The sequence below is a fragment of the Heptranchias perlo genome, chromosome 39, assembly GCF_035084215.1.
Source record: "Heptranchias perlo isolate sHepPer1 chromosome 39, sHepPer1.hap1, whole genome shotgun sequence".
Classification (NCBI taxonomy): domain Eukaryota; kingdom Metazoa; phylum Chordata; class Chondrichthyes; order Hexanchiformes; family Hexanchidae; genus Heptranchias; species Heptranchias perlo.
In genome coordinates this window covers 5714088-5727607 of record NC_090363.1, presented here as the reverse complement: position 1 = coordinate 5727607, position 13520 = coordinate 5714088, and positions in this window count along the sequence as shown.

Here is a 13520-nt window from a genome sequence, read left to right as displayed (position 1 = left end):
TATCTGTCCTTCTTACAGTACGACCCAGCATCTTCCCCTTCTGTGGCTCAGCGGGTAGCACTCTCTCTCGCCTCTGAATCAGAGGGTCATGGGTTCAAGTCCCACTCCAGACACTTGAGCACATAATCCAGGCCAACTTGTAGCACGTAATCCAGCACTGAGGGAGTGCTGCACTGTCGGAGGTGCCGTCTTTTGGCTGAGACGTTAAACCGAGGCCCCGTCTGCCTTCTCAGGTGGACCTAAAAGATCCCGTAGCACTATTTCGAAGAAGAGCAGTGTCCAGGGCCAATGCCCCCTGCAACCCCTCAGAACGGTGCCCCCTGCTGCACCAAATGTGGCATTGTTGCCCATTTCCCACACTGGGCATCCTTGCGCCCTCTCTGAATGGGACTACCAATTGGGGGCCGTTTTGTGCTGCTGGACTAGAACCTGAGTCAAGAATACCCCATTCTTATATTTCACTTAAGTGCCTTCCAGACGAAAGATAGACGAGAAGGGAGGAGGTATTGGCGGTTTTAGCAGGCCTAAAAATGGATAAATCCCCAGGCCCGGACGAAATGTATCCCAGGCTACTGAGTGAGGCAAAGGAGGAGATTGCGGGGGCTCTAACACATATATTCAGAACCTCTCTGGCCACAGGAGATGTGCCAGAGGATTGGAGAACCGCTAATGTAGTACCATTATTCAAGAAGGGGAGTAGGGAAAAACCGGGGAACTACAGGCCAGTGAGCCTAACATCAGTGGTAGGAAAATTATTGGAAAAAATTCTGAAGGATAAAATTAGTCTCCACTTGGAGAAGCAAGGATTAATCAGGGATAGTCAACATGGCTTTGTCAAGGGAAGATCATGTTTGACTAATTTGATTGAATTTTTTGAGGGGGTGACTAGGCGTGTGGATGAGGGTAACGCAGTGGATGTGGTATACATGGATTTCAGTAAGGCCTTCGATAAAGTCCCGCACAGGAGACTGGTCAAGAAGGTACGAGCCCATGGAATCCAGGGTGCCTTGGCACTTTGGATACAAAACTGGCTTAGTGGCAGAAGGCAGAGGGTGATGGTCGAAGGTTGTTTTTGTGACTGGAAGCCTGTGGCCAGTGGGGTACCACAGGGATCGGTGCTGGGTCCCTTGCTGTTTGTGGTCTACATTAACGACTTGGATATGAATGTAAAAGGTATGATCAGTAAGTTCGCTGCTGATACAAAAATTGGTAGGGTGGTAAATAGCGAGGAGGATAGCCTCAGTCTGCAGGACGATATAGATGGGTTGGTCAGATGGGCGGAACAGTGGCAAATGGAATTTAACCCGGAAAAGTGCGAGGTGATGCACTTTGGAGGGACTAACAAGGCAAGGGAATACACAATGAATGGGAGGACCCTCGGCAAGACAGAGGGTCAGAGGGATCTTGGTGTGCAAGTTCACAGATCCCTGAAGGCGGCGGAACAGGTAGATAAGGTGGTAAAGAAGGCATATGGGATACTTGCCTTTATTAGCCGAAGCATAGAATATAAGAGCAAGGAGGTTATGATGGAGCTGTATAAAACACTGGTTAGGCCACAGCTGGAGTACTGTGTGAATTCTGGTCGCCACACTACAGGAAGGATGTGATCGCTTTGGAGAGGGTGCAGAGGAGATTCACCAGGATGTTACCAGGGCTGGAGCGCTTCAGTTATGAAGAGAGACTGGGAAGATTGGGTTTGTTTTCCTTGGAGCAGAGGAGGCTGAGGGGGGACATGATTGAGGTGTACAAAATTATGAGGGGCACAGATAGGATAGATACTAAGGAGCTTTTTCCCTTTGTTGAGGGTTCTATAACAAGGGGGCATAGATTCAAGGTAAAAGGCGGGAGGTTTAGAGGGGATTTGAAAAAGAACTTTTTCACCCAGAGGGTGGTTGGAGTCTGGAACTCACTGCCTGAAAGGGTTGTGGAGGCAGGAACCCTCACAACATTCAAGAAGCATTTGGATGAGCACTTGAAATGCCATAGCATACAAGGCTACGGACCAAATGCTGGAATATGGGATTAGAGTAGACAGGGCTTGATGGCCGGCGCGGACACGATGGGCCGAAGGGCCTCTATCCGTGCTGTATGACTCTATGACTCTATGAGAATGTCATCCCATTGGTCGGCGCTGGATTTGACCCCGGGGTCCCAGAGGTGAAAAGGTGGGGGGGGGAGTTTCCAGAGCACCTTCTTGGGAAGCCCCCCGTTGCAGTGCCCCCATCCCTTACACAAACAATGAGGCACAGAATTGTACAAAGCTCCATGCCACCGATATTAATGGATGGAAAATCACCGGAAATCTGCTCACTGTTTCCCGATGATGTGGAACATTTGATCCTACGGGGTAGAAATCCATCATGGCCGGTAACGCTAATCAGGCAGAGTTGTATCGGCCGCCCTCTCTCAATGTTTCAATTGAGTCGACATTCACTTGACTTGAGTGCCAGTCTGCGCTGTCCGTTACAATTGTGAAATATTATTTTAGTTTGTGGAGCCTGACGTTGCGTTAACTTTTAATCATGTTCTTCTGGTCTGTTCTTTTGTGCTCCAAAAACAACATGTGTCTTTGCCCATCTTCTTTAGCGACGCAGTGATTATAAAAACTTGATGCGTCTCTCTCTCTCTCTTTGGTTCTTTTCCAAATGGCTCCAACCAATCTTCATCCCCAGCAGCATCTGTTCCAGAGGTGGTGAGTTGCCGTGTGCAAGATTGTTTCTCCCCGTTTGTTGTCAGGGCAACTGAGAGGCCTATCAGAGCCTCAGTCAATCTGAGTCTCCACCCACTTCCACAAGGCTTATTGGAGTCATCCATTTGCTGCTAATCCCTTTTATAATCCAATTGTCCTGGCTTACTTGTTTCATATCCCTTCCTGGCACTCATTGGCCCTATGTCTTACCCTTAATCTTGAGTAATCATAGGATGCATTAAGATAGAATCATAGCATGATAGAGCACAGAAGGAGGCTATTCGGCCCATCTTGCCTGTGCCAGCTCTTTGAAAGAGCTATCCAATTCGTCCCACTCCCCTACTCTTTCTCCGCTGCCCTGCAAATTTTTCCTTTTCAAGTATTTATCCAATTCCCTATTGGAAAGTTACTATTGAATCTGCTTCCACCGCCCTTTCAGGCAACGCATTCCAGATCATCACAACCCGCTGTGTAAAACAAACACTCTCCTCATCTCCCCCCGTCTGGTTCTTTTGCCAATCACCTTAAATCTCTGATTTCCCTCCAATCCAGAGGTTCCCTAACTATTTTTTTCCTTTTGGAGATTCATGTCCCATTCGCACCCCTCGTTCTGAGAAATGGTATTTTTGCGTAATTAATTCTGATAACCCAGAATACATCAGCGGTGTTCGTCACTTTAGCTGTTTTAAATCTGCTCCCTTAACCTTTCGGGTATTAACACGAAGTCTGATCATATCATTGGGACTGACCAGCTGGGAAATCCCTCCGACCTGCTCCCACTTTGCCGGCGTTGCTTTGCCGGAGGTGCGGCAGAAACCTCCCCTTACACAAAGTAATACCAGCAGAACCTAACCCTAACCCTAATGCAGGTCGGAGGGATTTCACGGCCACTACGACGGTGCAAGTAGCTCCACCGCAAAGAAAGACCGGGCGCCTCTGCTTTCTGAGGGTCATGGATGGCCCCCCCCCAATAACCTCCTCGCGTCCCCAAATAACCTCCTCCTGCCCCCCAATAATCTCCTCCTGCCCCCAATAACCTTGTGCCTCCAAAAACCTCCTCGTGCCCCGAATAACCTCTTCCTGCCTCCAATAACCTCCTCGTTCCCCCCTAATAACCTTGTGCCCCCAATAACCTCCTCGCGCCCCTCAATAACCTCCTCGCGCCCCTCAATAACCTCCTCGCGCCCCTCAATAACCTCCTCGCGCCCCTCAATAACCTCCTCGCGCCCCTCAATAACCTCCTTGCGCCCCTCAATAACCTCCTCGCACCCCCTAATAACCTCCTTGCGCCCCCCAATAACCACCTCCTGCCCCCCAATAACCTCCTCCTGCTGCCCAATAACCTCCTCCTGCCCCCCAATAATTTCTTTGTGCCCCCAATAACCTCCTCCTGCTCCCCAATAACCTCCTTGTGCCCCCAATAAGCTCCTCATGCCCCCAATAACCTCCTCGTGCCCCCCAATAACCTCCTTGCGCCCCCCAACAGCATCGTGCCCCCGATAACCTCGTCACGCCCCTCAATAATCTCGTGCCCCCCAATAACCTCGTGCCCCCCAATAATCTCCTCGCGCCCGCAATAACATTCTTGCTCTCCCCAATAACCTCCTCGGCCCCCAATAACCTCCTCGCACCCCTCAATAACCTCCTCGCGCCCCTCAATAACCTCCTCGCGCCCCTCAATAACCTCCTCGCGCCCCTCAATAACCTCCTCGCGCCCCTCAATAACCTCCTCGGCCCCCAATAACCTCCTCGCGCCCCTCAATAACCTCCTCGCGCCCCTCAATAACCTCCTCGCGCCCCTCAATAACCTCCTCGCGCCCCTCAATAACCTCCTCACGTCCCTCAATAACCTCCTCATGCCCCCAATAACATTTTCACTCTCCCCAATAACCTCCTCATGCCCCCCATACCTCGTGCCCCCAATAACCTCCTCCGCCCCCCCCAATAACCTCCTCGCGCCCCCAATAACCTCCTTGCGCCCCTCAATAACCTAATTGCGCCCCTCAATAACCTCTTCGCGCCCCCAATAACCTCCTTGCGCCCCTCAATAACCTAATTGCGCCCCTCAATAACCTCTTCGCGCCCCCAATAACCTCCTTGCGCCCCTCAATAACCTAATTGCGCCCCTCAATAACCTCTTCGCGCCCCCAATAACCTCCTCGTGCCCCTCAATAACCTCCTCGCACCCCCAATAACCTCCTCGCGCCCCTCAATAACCTCATTGCGCCACTCAATAACCTCCTCGCGTGTCCCCCAATTAGCTCCTTGCGCCCACAATAACCTCATCGTATGCCCCCCCCCACCCCTCCGCCCCCCCCCCCCCCCAGTTTGGGGACCTCTGTTCTAATCTAAATGTCTGACACGTTGAAAAGTTGCACCCGCTACAACAGACACTACACCAACATGACCTTTCACCTCACATGCCCGCCATCTGCCATCCCCTGAGGACACTAACTGAGGTCACCAATTAAGCCCCGCTGTTATTCAGCAGGGTTTGCCACCTCGTGCCAAATCCAGAACAGGTGTGGGGCGGGCGAGGTCATGGCGGGGTCGTGTTTCTGCTCATGCTGAAATTAAATTGAGCGTCTCAGTGTGTCCACGTCACAAAGCACGGAGCCGTCTCGGAAAATACATTTCTCCTTTTGTTATCGGGTGGAGTCCAGTTTACATTTTAGAAACCTCCGCTCAGCTTGCTCAAAGTCTAGGCCTGATCAACAACTGGGCAGGTGATGGGCCTAAGACTCAAACCATAACGATTAATATTTAACATAATTATGGATACGCTGAAAGGGTGAGATGAAGTCGGGCGGGAGGAGTCTCTTTTGGACCAGTTGGGCTGAATTTCTGTGCTGTAAAATTCTATGTAACCCTTATGTAATCACTTGGATCCAGTCCACTGCCTTTGCCCAGAAGGGAATCTTTATGAAACCTCACTCTGCGTAAAACAAGCTTCTGAGCTTAGCGGTCTTTCCTGGATAAAACAGGTTTTACTGCACAGGTCTCAATGTTGTCTCTTGATCTTCACACAAAGGGTAGTGGAAATCTGGAACTCTCTTCCCCCAAAAAGCCGTCGAGGCTGGGGGGGGGGATCAATTGTATAAATTTTAAAACTAAGATTGATAGATTTTTGTTAAGCAAGGCTATTAAGGGTTACTGAATCAAGGTGGGTTAAGGTACAGATCGGCCGTGATCTAACCGAATGACGGGCTGAATAGCCTCCTCCTGTTCCTGCTGTGCCTCTCCAACATTTTCTGCTGTTTACAGTATATCAGACTTCCAGTGCGTCTGCTCGCCAAGCAGAACAAACAGATTAATCTCTCGTTTGTTTGACGTGAGTTGATATTAGGATAAGAGGGAGGGCCACTTTAAAATGTTCCATCGGAGCACAGGGGAGGGGAAAAGAAGGATGCTGCTGGGTCACCTGAAGAATGGGGTGGGCGATCCGTGTGAAGTCGCTGCACTGAACGAGTAATTCACGATGCGAAATGCTGTTGAGATCTTTTGACGAGTCGAGGCTCGATCCAAATGAGTGAGCACGGTGTCACTTCACAAACAGGCCACATGGTGGCAGCAGCTCCCTCTGGAAACAGAACAGTGCAATGAAGAAAAAGGCTTGCATTTATATAGCGACTGTCACAACCCCAGGACGTCCCAAAGCGCTTTACAGCCAATGAAGTACTTTTTGAAGTGTAGTCGCTGCCGTGAGGTAGGCAATGCAACAGCCAATTAGTGCACAGCGAGATCCCACAAGCAGCAATGTGATAATGACCAGATAAGCTGGGTTTGTTTTAGTCAGATTGGTTGAGGGATAAATATCGGTCAGGACACCCGGGAGAACGCCCCCCTGCTCTTTGTCGAAATAGTGGCCTTGGGATCTTTTACATCCACCTGAGAGGGCAGATGAGGCCTCGGTTTAACATCTCAACCGAAAGACGGCACCTCCGACAGTGCAGCGCCCCCCGGGTACTGCACCGGGAACGTAAGCCTGGATTATGCACTCAAGTCTCTGGAGTGGGACTTGAACCCATTGGCCTTCTGACTCAGAGGCCACTGGGTTTGAGACAAGTGTGGCTGCAGGATCAGGGCCTTTCGGTCTTTCAGTCCGACTTCTTCACCGTTTTTGTAATAACTCTTCGACTGTGGGGGGCATCACCAATGCTCTGTGATTCAAACCTGGGGACCTGTCTAATTTTTTTTTATATGGCTAAACTTCACTATCAACTGAGCCGGCGTGAGGGGACAACAGCAAAGAATGGATGGGGTATCAGAGGTCAGGTCGCCATCCCTCCCGGATTGCCCTGGAGTCTCCAGGAATTAAAGAGTTAATCTCCTGCCCACTGCTGGGAGCAAAAAAAGGCTGTTCGACAGGAGGTCAGGCGACGAAACCTCCAGGAATACGTCCCGATAGGTTGGCGGCCCCCATCGGAGGATGTTGCTGACGCGACTGCAGCTGGACAGCCAGCACCTTCAGGACAGGAAGATTTCCGTTGGGCGGGGGGGAGGGGGGTAAAGAAGCCATCCCGGAAATATCGGAGCAAAAAAATAAATAAACCTGCTTTCCTATATAAAAAAAAAGCGAGTAGCTTTGGGTCCACGTCTGACCTTTGACCCATTGGGAGACACTTCCCACGGCGGAGGATGAGGCCTGGTGGCTGTTGCTGGGACACAGCCTGCCTCATTGTGCAGGGAGCAGAGTAGACCCTTTCATCAGTTGATCACGAGTCCCTCACTCTCCGCCAGCCGGTGATTTTAAATCAGCCAATTACCTCTTTCGACAGAGCGTGAGGCTCAGCAGGGGGCCCACACTGGAGACTTCAGCGAGTGACTCCAGGCTGGCGCCTCAGTGCAGTGCCGAGGGGGCGCAGAGGTCCCCTCTTTCGGGTGCGACGTTAAAACGAGGGCCCCCCCCCCCCCCCCCACCTCCCCGTCTGTCCCCCCCCCCACCCCCCTCAGGCGGAATGTTAAGGAGCAGGAAAAGGCCATCCGGCCCAGCACGTCCTGACCAATCGACCCCACTTGACCTGCCTTCTCACCGTGTCCAAAAACAATCCCTTTGGCTCTTCGGAAAGGCGTCCAATTCTCACTTGAAACCGATTTGTTCGCCGAGAGACTCCTGTCGGCGTCCGGAGCAGCAGCGTCGACAATCGGAGACCTGAAGACTCATAACATTATGGCAGCCGCTGGATTTGGCCCTGTCCAATGCTCCTCAGAGCCAGCTCCACAGGCAGGGCCTTAGCACAAGGCTCACCTGCCATTACTTGCATTTATATAGCACCTTTCACGACCTCAGGACGTCCCAAAGCACTTTACAGCCAATGAAGTACTTTATGAGGTGTGGTCACTATGGTAATTTAGGAAAGGTGGCAGCCAATTTGCGCACAGCAAGATCCCACAAACGGCAATGAGATAAATGACCAGATAATCTGTTTTTTTTTTAGTGATGTTGGTTGAGGGATAAATATTGGCCCCAGGACACCGGGGCAGAACTCCCCCCTGGCTCTCCTTCGAAAAGTGCCGTGGGATCGTCTACGTCCACCTGAGAGTTGGGGGGGCGGGGGCAGACGTCTCATCAGAAAGCCGGAACCTAAGTGCTCCCTCATTACTGCGCTGGGACTGTCGGCCTAGAGTTTATGATCTCAAGTCTCCAGAGCGGGGCCTTCTGATTCAGAGTCAAGAGTGCTACCACTGAGTCACGGCTGACACGGGACAATAAGCGGGCTGTGGACCTCTGAAGAAGCTGGAGACCAGCGTGGAGAGTGCAGGTGGAGTTACACCTGTAGGTGACAGAGGCGTGAATGAGGGAAGCAGAGTAACGGGCAGGCTAATGGTGGCTGGGGGAGTTGAACGGATAGATCCAATTCTCCTGTATTTGACAGAGGTCTCGCGCTCCCAATATCGCAATATGCCGCCTCACATACGTAAGATCGGGCTGGAAGATAATGCCATTTCTCTCGCTTTGCCTCGCGCAACATGGTGGTTGGTTCTCCCAGAATTCATAGCAGTTGTGAAAGCCCTCTATTAGAATTATAGGGACAGTAAAACATTAGCAATGCGGTGTGAGGAGAGAGAGGGGGGAAAACAATATGAAAGAAACAGGGATTAAGGGAGAGATCGGGCTGTATTGATGCCCCTTGGTCATCCCCTGTAGCCCACGTGACAGATGTAGTCCCCTCCGCCGCCCCTCCCCCTCCTGATTTTACTCTCCATTGAAGTCAACGGAGAGCGATATTGGGTGGGGTGCATTCCACCCGATCCCATGGGATCCCAGCCCGGCGGGTTAGGTTAAAATGCCCCCCCCCACCCCCACCCCCCCCCCGCAACAAAATCTCACCCGGGATGCTGACAAGAGTGTAGCGTGTTGCCCTGCCAGTCGCCAGTCGGTGAGAGTCGATCCCCTGGACTGATGCTGAAGGCAGTGATTGGGCCTGCGCCAATTTACCGCGGGCAATAATTTCTCCGAGCCAGGCCGTCGCAGGCGGCGGGAAGCTTACGGGAAAAGTCACGGGCGTTGGCGGCCACGGCGCTCCGCCGGAGGTGGGGGGGGGAGGGGCAAACGCGCCCGCAATTTTGCCGCCAAGCCGTCCTCGGAAAAATGAGGCCCCGTGTACCCTGGTTACTGAGCTGTCAGTCGGGCAGAATGGCGATTGGAGTCTGTGAACATACTGGGCCGTCTCTCTCCTTCCCTCTGAGTGGACGGCTGGAGGCCTAACTGCAGCCTGGCACTAATCCAGTTTCTCTCACATGACAAGTCAGCCTAGAACCAGGAAATCTGATTTTTTTTTTTTTTTAAATCACCTTGTGACTGCTAACCCTGCCTCACAGAGGGCTCTTCACAGTTGGAATTTAAGCAGTAAAAGTTACTTTGAGGACATATGGCTCAGGGTCCTGAAATCCTCAGCCACTACCTCCCTTTTTTTAACGGGCTCACTTCAAAGATTCGGCTGGGGATCAGGTATAACAGTCCTCCAGGTAACCCCCCACCACCCCTGCCACTGATTATTCTTCAGCGGGGAAGCCTGGTCAGTGTCAGCAACTCAGTCCCGCTGAGAGTTTTCTTACAACCGATGTCAGGCGCCACAGGCGAGCGATCGGGAGAGCAAATCCAGGCTGATTTTCCCCATTTCCAGCTGAAGACGCCAATAGTTCCCCAAACATCACCCAGCATAGAACATTCAACGCAGTTTGGGAATCAAAAACAACAACAATTTGCATTTATATAGCGCCTTTAACGTAGTAAAACGTCCCAAGGCGCTTCACAGGAGCGATTATCGAACAAAATTGATTTTAACAAATCTCAAAAATGAGAGGGGATCTCATTGAAACATGTAAAATTCTGACAGGGCCAGACAGATTAGATGTAGGAAGGCTGTTTCCCCTGGCTGGGGGGTCCAGAATGAGGGGTCACAGTCTCAGGATACGGGGTAGGACATTTAGGACTGAGATGAGGAGAAATTTCTTCACTCAGAGGGTGGTGAACCTGTGGAATTCTCTACCACAGAAGGCTGTGGAGGCCAAGTCACTGAATATATTTAAGAAGGAGCTAGATAGGTTTCTAAACACAAAAAGGCATCAGGAGGTATGGGGAGAGAGCGGGAATATGGTGCTGAGATAGAGGATCAGCCATGATCATATTGAATGGCGGATCAGGCTCGAAGGGCCGAATGGCCTACTCCTATTTTCTATGTTTCTAAAATTTGATACCGAGCCACAGAAAATTTTAGGACAGGCGACCAAAAGCTTGGTCGAAGAAGTAGGTTTTAAGGAGGGTCTTAAAGGAGGGAGGTGGAGGGGGAGACGTTTAGGGAGGGAATTCCAGTGCTTAGTTCTGGTCAGTATGGCTCAGTATCACACCCGGGCAACGCATTTACCCACTGGGATTACCTGAGGGTTAAAAAAAAAGAAAAATTCAGGGGGCAATTTTAACCTAACCCGCCCCCGGGGAAGCTGTCTTCAACAGGGGGTAGAATCAGGGCCGGTGAGGGGAGGGCGGGGGGATGTAAAACCAGCCTCGCACCCAATCCCGTCAGCTTCCCGACTGGGGGGGGGGGTTTAGGTGAAAATTGCCCCCACCATATGTGCGGAGCTCGTGCGAGGAGAGGATTGGGCTCCGCCGCGATGCCCCCCAGGGTTGAATAGCTCACCGGCACCGCATGTCTAGGTTCACACGTGACGACTAGTCCCGGGTTAGGCGGGAAAAGGAAATGGCCCAGCCCGGGCGTCAGTCCGAAGCGACCAGCCCTTCCAAGCTGGCTGAGTTCCATCCAGGCATTGGCTTAATTTGATTGCCCGTGGTAATTGCTGCCAGCGCTGGCTGTATAAATGAGGGGAGGGGGGTTTAATCACTCGCATGGTGCTGTGAGTTAGCTGTGCAGGAGCTGGAAGAGGGAGGCTGCTCCTCGATTTCTCCATGATGCTGAAGCCCGGGCTGGTTTTATCCCTCTTGGTCCTGCTCTTCTCCATCGGTAAGTGAGGAAAACCTTTCCCGGAGACAGATTGTAGCAGAAGTCTCTCCCTCCTTCTCTCTCTGTCCCTCTCTCCAAAAGGCTGCGGGTGCTGGGGGGACAATCGGAGCTTGCCAAGACTGAAATCGATATGATTTTTGTCGGATAACGGTATCAAGGGGTTTGGGAGCGAATGGCGGGTAAATGGGATCGAGGTGCAGGTCAGCCGTGATCTAATTGAATGGCGGGAGCAGGCTCGAGGGGCTGAATGGCCTCCTCCTGTTCCAGTGACATTAGCTGCGAGGATAGATTCACTGCAAACAGCAAGGTTTGTGGCTTCACCTCAGAGCTATTATGGGATGGCCCAGCCCCAGGAAACCACGCTACAAGCAGAACTCCAGACAGACAGATAGCAGACCTCCAGACAGACAGCAGACCTCCAGACAGACAGCAGACCTCCAGACAGTCAGCAGACCACCAGACAGAGCAGACCTTCGGTCAGACAGCAGACCTCTGGTCAGACAACAGACCTCCCGTCAGACAGCAGACCACCAGACAGACAGCAGACCGCCAGGCAGACAGACAGCAGACCTCCCGTCAAACCTCCCGTCAGACAACAGACCTCCCGTCAGACAGACAACAGACCTCCCGTCAGACAGACAACAGACCTCCCGTCAGACAGACAACAGACCTCCCGTCAGACAACGGACCTCCCGTCAGACAGACAACAGACCTCCCGTCAGACAGCAGACCTCCCGTCAGACAGCAGACCTCCCGTCAGACAGACAACAGACCTCCCATCAGACAACAGACCTCCCGTCAGACAGACAGCAGACCTCCCGTCAGACAGCAGACCTCCCATCAGACAGACAGCAGACCTCCCGTCAGACAGACAGCAGACCTCCCGTCAGACAGCAGACCTCCCGTCAGACAGCAGACCTCCCGTCAGACAGCAGACCTTCCGTCAGACAGAAGTTTCACTTCACTGGTGTTTTGTTGCTTGTTTTCTGTCAACAGTGGACTTGTTGTTGACAAGTCTCAGAAGATCCGCCTCATTCTGGAATGTTCCGACATTCACTGGAGAAGTGAAGCTGAAAACCTGACAATGAGGAAGTTACTTTAGGGTCTGATTTCTTTGACTTGTCAGAAAAATATTCCCAGGGTGTACAGAGCCACACGGCGTACGGGGCAGGCAGGACCCGTGTCGTCTATCCCAAAACTGCTGATCTCAGACTGGGCAGTGATAGGGGCCCAATAATGACCCCCCAGGGTGGGGAGGAGAGAGAAAAGATCAGCAGGGCGTTCGGCTACTGATCGCTCTCTTGGAAATTGCATGTGTGTGGATCTTGGGGGGGTACAATGGGGATCAGCAGTGATGCTTTCATCAGTCAAATAGCCTGCCGACACTCACTGTCCTGGCTCACATGTGAAGAATAGCCACAATAGTGAGGGGTGTGTTATTTCACACAGTGATAGTGAGAGGTGTGTTGTTTCACAGTGATAGTGAGGGGTGTGTTATTTCACACAGTGATAGTGAGGAGTGTGTTATTTCACACAGTGATAGTGAGGGGTGTGTTATTTCACACAGTGATAGTGAGGAGTGTGTTATTTCACACAGTGATAGTGAGGGTTGTGTTATTTCACAGTGATAGTGAGGGGTGTGTTATTTCACACAGTGTTAGTGAGGGGTGTGTTATTTCACAGTGATAGCGAGGGGTGTGTTATTTCACTCAGTGATAGTGAGGGGTGTGTTATTTCACAGTGATAGTGAGGGGTGTGTTATTTCACAGTGATAGTGAGGAGTGTGTTATTTCACTCAGTGATGGTGAGGGGTGTGTTATTTCACAGTGATAGTGAGGGGTGTGTTATTTCACACAGTGTTAGTGAGGGGTGTGTTATTTCACACAGTGATAGTGAGGAGTGTGTTATTTCACACAGTGATAGTGAGGAGTGTGTTATTTCACTCAGTGATAGTGAGGGGTGTGTTATTTCACACAGTGATAGTGAGGGGTGTGTTATTTCACTCAGTGATAGTGAGGGGTGTGTTATTTCACAGTGATAGTGAGGGAAGTGTTATTTCACACAGTGTTCGTGAGGGGCGTGTTATTTCACAGTGATAGTGAGGGGTGTGTTATTTCACACAGTGATAGTGAGGAGTGTGTTATTTCACTCAGTGATAGTGAGGGGCGTGTTATTTCACAGTGATAGTGAGGGGTGTGTTATTTCACACAGTGATAGTGAGGGGCGTGTTATTTCACGGTGATAGTGAGGGGTGTGTTATTTCACGGTGATAGTGAGGGGTGTGTTATTTCACACAGTGATAGTAAGGGGCGTGTTATTTCACAGTGATAGTGAGGGGTTTGTTATTTCACACAGTGATAGTGAGGGGT